The following is a 12839-nucleotide window of genomic DNA, read 5'->3' as shown; positions in this document are numbered from 1 at the left end:
CATGGCCAGTAATAATGCTTTGGTGGATGCTAGTACTCACAGAGAATTTATTTTTCATACAGCTCCAGTTGATCTTGCTAGAGAATTTCATCAAAAGTTTCATGTTCCTGCTTTCACTCTTCAACAAAAATTTAAAATCTCTAGAGCTGTAGCTCGTGATGTAGTATTACGTTGCCAAAATTGTGTTCAATTTCACCACCCTCCTCAGGTGGGAATTAACCCTCGTGGCCTGATTCCATTAAAGCTCTGACAGATGGATGTTACACATATATCTCAGTTTGGAAACTTAAAATATGCACATGTTTCTGTTGATACCTGCTCTGGCATTATACATGCCACTCTAATGACTGGTGAGAAGGCTCGTAATGCCATTAGTCATTGCTTAGAGGCGTGGGCAGCCTGGGGAAAGCCTGACAGCCTCAAGACAGACAACGGACCTGCCTACACCACAAAGTCTTTTCAGACATTTTGCCAAACAATGCAGGTCAAACATACCACAGGATTGCCATACAATCCCCAAGGTCAAGGAATTGTGAAAAGAGCACATCGTACTTTAAAAGAGCTCTTACAAAAACAAAAAGGGGGAATTGCCTATGGCAGGACACCAAAAGAACAGTTGTCTTTAGCTCTCTTTACTCTAAATTTTTTAATTCTGGATGCGCATGGCCGCTCTGCTGCAGATCGCCATGCAGCCACGAAACCCATGACTTATGCAGATGTAAAGTGGAAGGATGTCTTAACTGGTGAATGGTGTGGCCCAGATCCCGTAATTTCGAGATCTAGGGGAGCTGTTTGTGTTTTTCCACAGAATCAAGACAATCCAATCTGGGTGCCTGAACGTTTGACTCGCAAACTGCCTCCTGCTATTCGTGAAGATGAGACTACGAATACTACTACTACTACTGGAAATGATGATCCAGGTTGATTCACTCACGCTGTGGGCTATCGCCAGATCCTGGCCAGTACTTATGCCAGTTCATAACAATTCTACTGTTTTGCCAACCTTTTTCTCCACATCCTGTTTGCGTGATGTTCCTTGTATAGTGCCTAGTGGAGAATTGCCTCAACGATATACTGCCACTAATCTTTCACTGTTACATACTTTATGTTTCACTCTTAGAAATTCCTCCCAGCCTTGTATATGGCTGCGAAGGACCACTTTGGCAAACTGGTTAGATCCTGTGAGCAACCGTGCTATGGGCACTGGAGCCATCCAGGCTGCTCTGAGTAAAATTACACAAGGGGCCTCCTCAGGCAATGGTGATACGTCAATTGATAACTCTGCTAATTCGTACATTACAACTTTGATTATGATGCATAATGGTAGCTTTCCATCACTCCCGGGGCAAGGCATTCGCAAACTGGTTAACTCTACCTGTCGTAGAGTCCTACCTACTTGCCCCCCATATAAAGCCTTTCCACCTAAATTTACCCCATGTCAGAGTCCGTTCCATAGACCTAAACAATTCCTACCGGGATTTGAATTTTCCCCTCCTCTTAGCAATGCCCAATATGATAGGAAGAGAAATAAGACTGGCAAACGTAATTTTTGGCCCTGGTATCAATGGGTATTATCTAATGAGCAGGGAGCATACACATCTCTAACTCCTTTTGCTCGATTATTAGGTGAAGAATTTACATTATATAACATTTCAGCCATTAGAACCAATAACAATACAAGTTTAATAGGTGTTAAGATTAATAGCCTAATAGCTAATGATGCTGCTGTTGGCGCTCCAGTATGTGTTAGACCACCTTTCTTTTTTCTGATAAGCGCTAATACAAGTGATTATGCTTTAAATTACAATAGCTCTGACGTAGTTTGTTATTTAGCTGAATGCTGGGATGGCACCAATGATACCGCAGTGATTATAAAGATTCCCTCCTTTGTGCCTATCCCTGTAGTAGCAAATCCAGATGATTTTCCCATACTTCATTTATTAAGAACTAAAAGGGATTTTGGTATTACGGCAGCTATAATTTCAGCCATTGTATTATCAGCCGCTGCAGCTACAACAGCCGCGATTGCTATGACTAATCAAATACAGACGGCTGAGTCTATCAATAAGATTGTAGAAAGAACCACAGTAGCATTGGAGATACAAGAAGAATTCAATACTCACTTGGCATCTGGCTTTCTATTAGCTAACCAACGAATAGATCTGCTTCAAGAACAAATTGAGGCATTATATCATATGACGCAGCTGTCCTGCGTTTCCTCCTTTAGAGGCTTATGTGTTACTCCATTGAAAGCTAACTTTTCTCAGTATTCTCAACAGAGCAAAGAAATCTCTAATTATTTGAAAGGAAACTGGTCCATGGAAGCGGAACAATTATCAAGACAATTGCTGATGCAGATTGCTGTCCTTAACAACACCAGAATGGAACCCATCTCGATTGGGGATTTCACCTCGTGGATCACCAATGCTTTCTCATTTTTCAAAGAATGGGCTGACATGTTTGCCTGGGGGGCCATTGTCCTCCTGGGATGTGGAGTATGCCTATGGCTTTTTTGCCGTTTAAAACGAGAACATGCTAGACACAAAGCGATTGTTTACCAGGCTATGGCGGCCATTGAGAGTGGTGCTTCTCCCAGTGTGTGGCTGGCCTCTCTAAAAGATTGAGAGTTCGCCCTAGATCGTATTTTGTCACTGTCATGTGAGGTCATTGTGTCCAGAGACGGGCAACTTTCCTCAGGCTCGGACCAACCTAAGCCAAGAGCCCGGTGGCGATAGGGTTAATTTCCAGTGACGGGTAAGGCCGAGTTTTGAGAGGAACGACCTAAGACAGGAACAATGACGTGTATTGACGTGACACCCAGATCTAGACCAGTCATAACAGAGGTGGCCCTGCCCTGTTTGTACATTCGGGCTGGTCCCACGCCCCTCTGCTCTGTCTCTCCCCTATTATTAGCACACCAATAGCCCAGAACAGTGTGTTGTACATTTCAGTCATCTCTAGCCATTGGGGTGCAGTCCTAACTGCAGGAGTGGCTCGTCATGGCCGAGCTGGGCACTCTGTGAGGCATGTCTGATCTCTCTCAGACCACTACCTCCACCTAATGGACTCATCTTTTAATAAAACAAAAAAGAGGGAGATGTTGGGAGCATTTATCTATAGCACTGACATCTAGTGGTCGCTTGTATTTACTACCACCTTTAGCTTTCTTCTGACATCTTTACTAGGTCATAGTTGATAAGCATGTTAATAAGATGTCTTTACTCCACCAATTCCCCGAGGACAAGTCCTTAGCCATGCTGTCTGTTTTGTACTTAAGGCAAGTGCCTTTGTTCCCCGGGGTCCCCCGTATCATCAACTAGGTGTTCCTGCAATAAAGGCTGATTGAGAAGGATCCAACGGTGTTGCGTCTTCCTTGCCGGTCGAGGTGGGCGCGGCAATTATGATGTTGTCAGAAAGTTTACTTCACCTGCCCAAGACTTGTGGCCTTTCCAATAAAAGCAGGTTTATTGTGAAACTCAGTACCTAATGAGGAAGGGACGAGGTCCATTTTCTCCTTGTGTAACCTTACTGAAAAGAACTCAGTGGGGTCTTTCCGGGAAATTCTGTCAGAAGTTTCAGGAAACTGCTGTTTCCTGACTGCCCTGCTACTGTCCCATAAACAAGTTCTAGCAACAAGGAGAAACAATTTCCCACCAACTTGTTCATATCAGGGCACTTTGCCTTCCTGTACCCCAACTCACATTTGCCTATATGAGACAGGATTAGTATATGGTAAAAATAAGCATCTGACACAGGACATGTCCAATAAAACATGCAGAGCTGAGGAGAGCTGTGATGGCAAGTGAACATTCTAGAATTGCCTACAACAAATGACTACAAGAGACCTAGCCTGTTAGCACAACAGTCATCCTATCTGAGTAAAAGTTTTGGGTTGGAATTGAAAGATTTTCCTCAACACTCATGCTCTGGCTATAACAGCAAGCAATTTAGCATCTCTGGAACTTAGTTTTCTCCTCTGGGAGGTGAATATTACTGACCAACTATGGAAGGATATATGGTGGTTTGGTTTTTGTTTTTTTAGGTTTTGTTTTTGGTTTTGGGTATTTTGTTGTTGTTGTTGAGCTGAGGACCGAACCCAGGGCCTTGTGCTTGCTAGGCAAGCACTCTACCACTGAGCTGTATCCCCAACACCTGGAAGGATATTTGTATAGGTCGTCTATGTAGCAATTGGACCTTGTCAGCAGATAGAAGAACTGAGAAGTTTGGGCCCAAACCCTGTAAATCTCAGAATTCAGAATGGTAGGAGTAGGACCAACTCACAGCCTAACTCTACCTACTCTGGAACACATAACCATAATACCTTACCAAGGATCATAGCAATCAGTCAAATAGCATAAAATTCTATGCTAATGAGGTATGTAGATATACCCCCAAACATTCAGCCAATGAGTTCCTCTTCCTGGGCATTTTCCAGCAAAAAGTATTTAAGCATACTGAATAGGGCCTTTGCATTCACAGGCTATATCTTATAAAGCAGTTTCAGCAAACAAGAATTGTCTCTTCATCAAAGATCACCTTGAAGGAGCAAGGGGGTGTACTTTGTCTTCAAGAGTCATGTCTATATTTCCCAGAGAAAGCCTTCCCTCTTACAGCCTCTCCATACTCCTGACACTCACTCAAAATCACATCATTTAGGGCCATTCTTGGGTTTTGTCTTCCCCTTTCTGCCTCACATGTGGATACCCTGGGGGAAAGCATGGGCCAAGGACCCTGATCCAAATCCAAGATATACACCAGCAGCCTCTGAGTACACAGGAGTTTGTGAACCACAGCAAGAGTATCGTACTCCACCTTGTCCCACCTGGGAAAACACTGACTGTGGACCCCATTATGGACAGCATTCTTTCTTCTTTGAGCAGCATGACACTAAGACTCCAAGTAGCACAGCAGCAAGGCAGACCTGCTGCCTGTTAGTCCCAATACCAATAGCTGGTGTTGACTACTCCTGTTCAGTTGTCTCCATTGGGCAAACTGTGTGGTTAGTCAGTGAAGCTGATCATAAAATGATGACTTCTTCTTTCTCAGGTTCAGGATAAAAGCAGCAAAATGCTCCATCCAGTGGCTGGAACATAAAATGTCCACATTATTCTCTTCTGGCCTTTGAGGTATCAACTCTGCATTGTGAGATTCGCATTCTTATACACAATTTGAGCACATGGAAGGGATGCAGAAACAACAGTAGAAAGGAGAAGGAGTTATCGGCCCTCATGTTGGAGATATTTCACTGGCACCAGAAACGTGAAGAGAAAGACTTATAAATGTGAATCATCAAGATATTTTTCTATATCCTTGCCCACAGAGTCAACACATTCATGGGAAGCTTTGAGATGATATTGGCTCAAGGTGTTTCCTGACAACAATGCTGTGAAAGCCAGGGCTAAGCTATGTTTCCTTGTTGACTATGGTTTCCTGTAGAGAAACACATTTTACATGGTTTACTTCCTCCTATCCTGGTCATAAGCTCTATTCTGGATAAATACTACTATCTGGATTTCTTACAGGACTCCTCAATCTTCTCTCTCAAAAACTTCATCTCTTAAATGAATAAGGATATGTGAAGGGGATTATGTAAGACAGCAGTTCTTAAGCTTCCTAGTGCTACAAGCCTTAATAATGTTTTGTATGTTGATGTAACCACTAAACATAAAATTATATTTGGTGTTTTATACCTGTCACTTTGGTACTATCATATATTGTATTTTAAATATTAGATGTGCAGATGTTTTTATAGTACCCCTGCCAAATCATCACTTGCTCCTCAGTGAATTTGCAAGCCCCTGGTCGAGAACTGCTGTTCTAAGAGATTTTGAAATACACAGCACTTAGACTTGATTATACTTACCGTCTGGTGCATCCCCTCCCCATTACACCTCACCAAAATCTTTTCTATCTGCTCTGAAATCCTTTCTTATTGAATCCTTTTCCCCTGACTCGTCAACTCCTGGTTCACTTCTTCTGCTGTCTATCTCTGGCTCAACTATTATGTTTCTCATAGAAGTGAGGACTTCTGTAGAACTGAGATTTTAAAATCATATTTTTAAGTTTACATACCCATCTATGAAAAATATTTAATGTGTCTGTTTCATTGAGAGATCATGTGAAAGTAGGCAAGGTTAGACAACTTCAAGTACCAAAAAATGCCAATTGCCAAAGAGGTTCTATGAAGATGATATAGTTTTTAAAGCACATACACAGCCTTCTTCCTATCTGCAACTTCCACAGGGCAGATCATCACCTTGCCTGTTCCTCTGAAGACCCCGCAGTATAAAATTTCACAGTTCTGCTGCATGTAGGACAACACGTAAGACACCCTCCCAAACTACAGCAGTACCTGGAAACCCTGAGGAGCCTGGGGCACTTGGGACCCATCCCAATGCCCTCCCCAGCTCAAACTCCATGCCCTATCCAACCCGTGCCTTCTGTAGGGACAGACTACTATAGCCAGAGTCACAGGCTTCCCAGGAGACCTGGAGCAACCTAGAGACATGGGAGGCAGGCTTCAGAGAGACACCCAGACCAGCTAGCACCAGAGGTAAGTAGATGTCCAGAGATAAACAAGAGAATTTAAAATATATTGGCATCATCCAAAAGCAGTACTTCCATCACTGCAAGCCCTGGATGTACCAACACCCTAAAAACAAGGATGCTGAGCTAAAATCCTAACTCATGAAGATAATAGAATCCTTTAAGAAGGATATAAATAACACAATAAACAAAATACAGGAAAACACAGGCAAACAGGTAGAAGCACGTAAAGAGGAAACCAATAAATCCCTTAAAGAAATACAAGAAAACACAATCCAACCGGTGAAATAATTAAACAAAGCATTCAAAGGCCAAAAAGAGGAAGTAGAAACAAAAAAGAAAACACAAATGGAGGCAATCAAAAATGGAAAACCTACCAAAGAGATCCAGAATTACAGATGTAAGTATAATGAACAGAATACAAGACATAGAAAGGAGATTCTCAGGTGTAGAAAATATTGACACTGAGTCAAAAACATTTCTAAACGTCAAAAACTCCTAACTCAAAACATCCAGGAAATTCATGACACAATGGAAAGACCAAATATAAGAATACTAGAAATAGAAAAGACTGAAGATTCCCAACCTAAATATGTACACGAATCCTTAGTATAAAATATAGATAGAACAACAAAGAAGTACTTTTGACACATGATGGTAAAAACACTAAATGCACAGAACAAAGAAAGATTATTAAAAGATGCAAGGCAAAATGGCTAAGTCACATATAAAAGCAGTACTGGACAGAGATCATGCAAACTCAAAGAGAACACAAATGTCATCCCAGGCTCTTATACCCAGTAAAACTCTCAATCATCAAAGATGGAAAAACCAAAATATTCCAGGACAAACCAAATTTAAACATTATCTAGAATCCACTCCTACATAGGATTCTATAATGAAAACTCCAACACAAGCAGGGTACCCATATTGAAGAAAGAACCAAAATATTAACAGCCTCACAACAAAGGGGAGAATCCCATACACATAATACCACCTACAATAAACATAAAAAGAACTAACAATCATCTGTCTTCAATGTCTCTAAATATCAACGGATTCAATTCCCTAATAAAAAGACATAAGCTATCAGACTGGATGCACAAACAGGGTCTAGCATTCTGCTGCATACAAGAAACACACCTCAATAACAAAGACAAACAGCATCTCAGAGTAAATTGCTAGAGAAAATCATCCAAGCAAATGTTCCCAAGAAAGAAGCTGGAGTTGGCATCTTAACATTCAATAAATCAGACTTTCAATCAAAAGTTATCAAGGGAGATTGGAAAGGACACTTTATATTCACAAAAGAAAAAATTCACCATGAGAAATATGGTCATCTATGCCTCAAATGGAAGGGCACCCATATTTGTAAAAATATGTTACTAAACCTCAAAGCACACATTGAATGCCACAAATATTAGTGGCAGACTTCAACAGCACACACTGACCAATAGGCATGTCACTGAAACAAAAACTAAAGAGAGACACAGTGAAACTAATTGAGGTTACATACCAAATGATATCTACAGAACATGTGGTTCATTTACACAATTGAATACTATTCAGATATAAAAAAATTGAATTTTGCAGGAAAATGGAGAGCCATAGAAAATATCTTGAGTGAAGTAACCCAGACCTAAAGGACAAGCACTGTATGTACTCACTGAAAGTGAATATTAGCTAAAAAGTACAGACCCATGATACACCCCACAGACCCTAAGAAGTCAAAAAAGAAGGAAGGACTCAGTCAGGATGTTTAAATCCCAATTAAAAGGAAGAAAAAATGCTCATGGGAGAAAGAAGAAGTGTGGAACCGGAGTAGGAGGGAGGAGGGAGAGAGGAAGGAAAGAACAGGATCAGTTATGGGGAGAGATAGGAGAGGGTCCTAGAGGACCAGAAGAATGAATGGAAATGTGCAGCTCTCAGGGGTAAGGATCAGGGAACCTCTCAACAGTCTCAGAGACTTTGGTTGGGGAAGCTCGTAGGACTCAATGTGAGTGACCTTTGCCAAAATGTTCAACATTTGGAGTGTGGAACCTGAAGATACCACCTCCAGTAGCCAGAAAGGACCCCCAGTGGAGGGATGGGGACACCAATCTACCTACAAAACTTTTGAACAAAAATTACTCCTGTCTGAAAAAAAATGCAGGGACAAAACTGGAACAGAGACTGAGGGAATTTCTAACCACAGTCCCACCCAAGTTGGGATACATCCCATAGGCAGACATTAATTCCTGACACTATTACCAATATTATATTGTGTTTGCAGACAGGAATCTGTCACAGCTGTTCTCTGAAAGGCCCTACCAACATATGATCAAAACAGTAAATACTCACAGCAAAGCAGATCAAGACAGAGATCAGGGGCCCCTATGGAAGAGTTAGGGGAGGGTTGAAGGAACTGGAGGGGATTGCCTCAGTAGGAGAGCATGCACCTAATCCTGTAAATACTTGATGCCTCAGGGTTGGAGATAATGGGGAAGCATCCCCTTAGAGGTGAAGCAGAGGGGAAATGGAGGGAAGAACTAAGTAGGGAGCACCAAGAAGTGGGAACAGCATTGATGATGTAAATAAATAAAATAATTAATAAAATAAAAAGGCCATTAGAGCAGCATTTCACAATTTATGAATTGTGACTCCACAGAGAATCAAATGACCCTCTCACAGGGGTCCATAAGACCATGTGCATATCAAATGTTTATAATACCATACAGTGTTTAGCAAAATGAGAGTTGTGAAGTAGCAAATGTAATTTTATGTTTTGTGGTCACTCCAACATGAGGAATATTATTAAAGTTTGCACTATTAGGAATGTTGAGAACCACTGCCTTAGATAGATCCTTTTTAATGTTCTTCTTGTAAGGGATAAGATCTATACATCATGCAACACAGTACTGGAGTGTGATGGTAGACAGAGCCAAATGAATAATCCGGTAGGAAATCCAGATTTCAATTTAGGGGGTTTGACCCAATGCTGCTTGTATTATGATAATTTGGGTCACAAAAATTGTTTGCTGGAGAGAGTTCACATGTCCAAATGTAAGACACAGAGGGACCCTGTCCCCTATATGGTTATGATTGGTAAATAAAGATGCAGGCAGCCAATGGCTGGACAAGGAAGACAGTGACAGAACTTTTTGCATTCCTGGGCTTGGGATGTAGAGAAAGAAGTAGGAGATCCACAATGCCAGGGGAGCCAGGAGAGGTGGAGGTGAGGAGATACCTTGCCTGAGAGGAGTGGAGGACAGGGAGGTGTGGCCAAACTGTGCAGGAGCTGGGAGAGGGGAGCCCAGTTGGGCACCTCTCTGGGTCCAGTGTGGCCAAGATAGAATATAGAATTTATGAGCATTGTGGGATTTTGGTCTAATACCTGCTTATTAGTAAGTACATATCATGTTTGTTCTTCAGTGTCTGGGTTACCTCACTCAGGATTATATTTTCTAGTTCAATAATTTCCCTGGGAATTTCATAAAGTCATTGTTTTTAATATCTGAGTAGTACTCCGTTGTGTATATGTACCACGTTTTCCCTATCCATTCTGTTGAGGGACATTTGAGTTCTTTCCAGTTCTGGCTATTAGAAATAATGCTGCAACAAACCTGGTGGAGCATGCGTCCTTGTTATATTTTGGAGAATTGTTTGGGCATATGCCCAGGAGTGGTATAGCTGGGTTCTCAGGTAGAATTATTTCCAATTTTCTCAGGAACTGTCATAGTGATTTCCAAAGTACTTTTACCAACTTGCAGTTTCACTAGCAGTGGAGGAGTGTTCCTCTTTTTCCACATCCTTGCCAACATCTGTCACCTGCATTTTTTTCTCTTAGCCATTTTGACTGGTGTGATATGGAATCTCAGAATCATTTTGATTTGCATGTCCCAGATGTTGAACATTTCCTTACGTGGTTCTTATCCATTCAAGATTCCTTAGTTGACAATTCTCTATTTAAATCTGCAATCCACATTTTAAGAGGGTTATTTGCTTCTCTGGAGTCTAACTTCTTGAGTTCCTTGTATATTTTTGTATATTAGCCCTCTATTAGATGTAAGGTTGGTAAATATCTTTTCTCAATCTGTGGGTTTCTGTTTTGTCGAATGATAGTTTCCTTTGCTTTACGAAAGTGTTTAAATTTTATGAGGTCCCATTCGTTGATTGTTGCTCTTAAAGCATAAGCCATTGGTGTTCAATGCCCATAATAAATCCACAGACCATATGGAGCATATAACAAAGGAAGAACATTGTGTGGATGCTTCAGTCCTGCATTGAGTGGAGAACAGGATGATTGTGGGATGTGGATGGAAAGGGGAGCTAGGGAGAGAAGGGGAGGAAATAAGGGTGGTAGCATCAGGATCAGGAAGAGAAGTGAGAGAGGTACAGAAAGTCAGGAAACTGAACAAAAATATATAGCTGGGGGATGAGGAAGTGGGGATTACCCCCCCAGAGTGTCCCCCACACCAGGTAAACACTGAGGTTCCAAGGACGCAAGAAGAATTTCTTTAGCCAGAATGCACAGAGATAGGGGAGGTAGATCCTATAGTGACCCCTTCCAGCAGATAGGCATGGACCTGGGTCAAGGGATGGGGATACTCATCCATCTCAAAGTTTTTAACCGAGAACTGTGTCTGTCCAAAAGAAGAACAGGGAAAAATATGGAACAGAGAGTGAAGAAAGGGACAACCAGGGACTGTCCCGCCTGGGGATCCATCATCTGTGCAGACACCAAACTGTTGCAGTGGTCAAGAGGTACTTGCTGACAGGAACCTGACGTGGTGGTTCCTCAGGAAGTCTGGGCAGCAACTGACGAATGTAGATGTGGATGCTTGCAGCCAATCATTAGACAAAGCTCAGGCAACCTGGTGGAGGAGCTGGCAGATGGACTGCGGGAGAAAATGGGAATTACAACCCCATTGGAAAAACAACACAGTCTGGCCTGACCACCCAGTTCTCACAAAGTCTAGACCACCAACCAAGGAGTATAGCTGGAGGAATCCATGGCTCCAGATACATAGATCGCAGAGGATGACCTTGCCTAACAGCAATGGGAGGAGAGGTCTTTGGTCTTGGGGGGACTTGATGCCCCAGTATAGGGAGATGCTGGAGCAGTGGGGTGGAAGAGTGTGGATATTTGGGGGAGCATTCTCATACAGGCTGAGAAAAGGGGGAGGGTGGATGTTAGGGGGGGTCTGGAAGAGCGATAACTAGGAAGTGGGATAGCATGGGATAACGAGGGTTGGTGGAAGGGGTAATTGAAAAGTGGGATCTCATTTGAAATGTAAACAAATAGAATGATTAATAATAAAGCACAGAATTTAGTTTGTAATAACTCGGGGTTTTTGATAGGAGGTAAGTGAGGAAGTTCCTCAGCCATTGTGCTGATTAAGGCATATCAAAATATAAATGCTGTGTGTGTGTGTGTGTGTGTGTGTGTGTGTGTGTGTGTGTGTATGTGTTCTTTGAGGACAATACCAGGAATGTGTCATTAGGATTTATATATTTGAAATATTACTACACAGCAGTTTAACCATTTACTCAGTATAGAGCTCTCTGTCCAGCACAGGAGAAGGCAAACTATTTACAAAATGTTTTTCCACAGGAAACCACAGTTAACAAAGAAATATGATCAAAGCCTGAGCTTTCATCTCATTGTCTGAGGAGACCTTGATCCAATCCCATGTCTAAACTGCCCATGAATGCTCAGACCCTATGGGCAAGGCTGTAGAGAAACAGCACAGAATTCCCTATGTATCTGTCTTGCTCTGTAGGTTTCTGTTCCTAGTGTAATGTCTCCCATATGAGGACAGAAAATGTCCATCCTGTCTTTCCTCTATGTCCTCTTTCTGATATTGATAAAGCCCATTTTAATCCCTTAGTCCCTTCCATTACAAATGTCATAGTCCACTGAATGCCAGCCCAGTTTAATCTCAGTGTTAAGGTGCTTCACTGTGGGGAATTCTTTCCAGAACCTTAACTGTCTCCTAACAGAAAAGTGAAAGCAATCTGGAAGGAAATGGATATCACTTTGCATTGAATGCTGGAATGTGTCTCCCCTTTGGAAGGTGAATAGGACTTAACTAGCCTAGAATATACTGTTAGTAAAAGTAGAACAGAAGTTCTTTTAATCTAGTTTAAACTTGACACCTACCTACTTACAGGTCAGGGACCATTAGGTTGCACAGGCAGACCTCCCTCAATCCCCCAAATGTGGTCATTGATATCTTATTTCAGAAGATGAAAAGGAGAAAGAGAGCAAGAAAAAGACCCCCTAATTCATGTCTTCAGAGAGAACATAAGAT

Source organism: Rattus norvegicus, chromosome 20 (assembly GCF_021556685.1).
Source record: "Rattus norvegicus strain SHRSP/BbbUtx chromosome 20, alternate assembly SHRSP_T2T, whole genome shotgun sequence".
Taxonomy (NCBI): Eukaryota; Metazoa; Chordata; class Mammalia; order Rodentia; family Muridae; genus Rattus; species Rattus norvegicus.
This window is presented reverse-complemented; position numbering follows the sequence as displayed.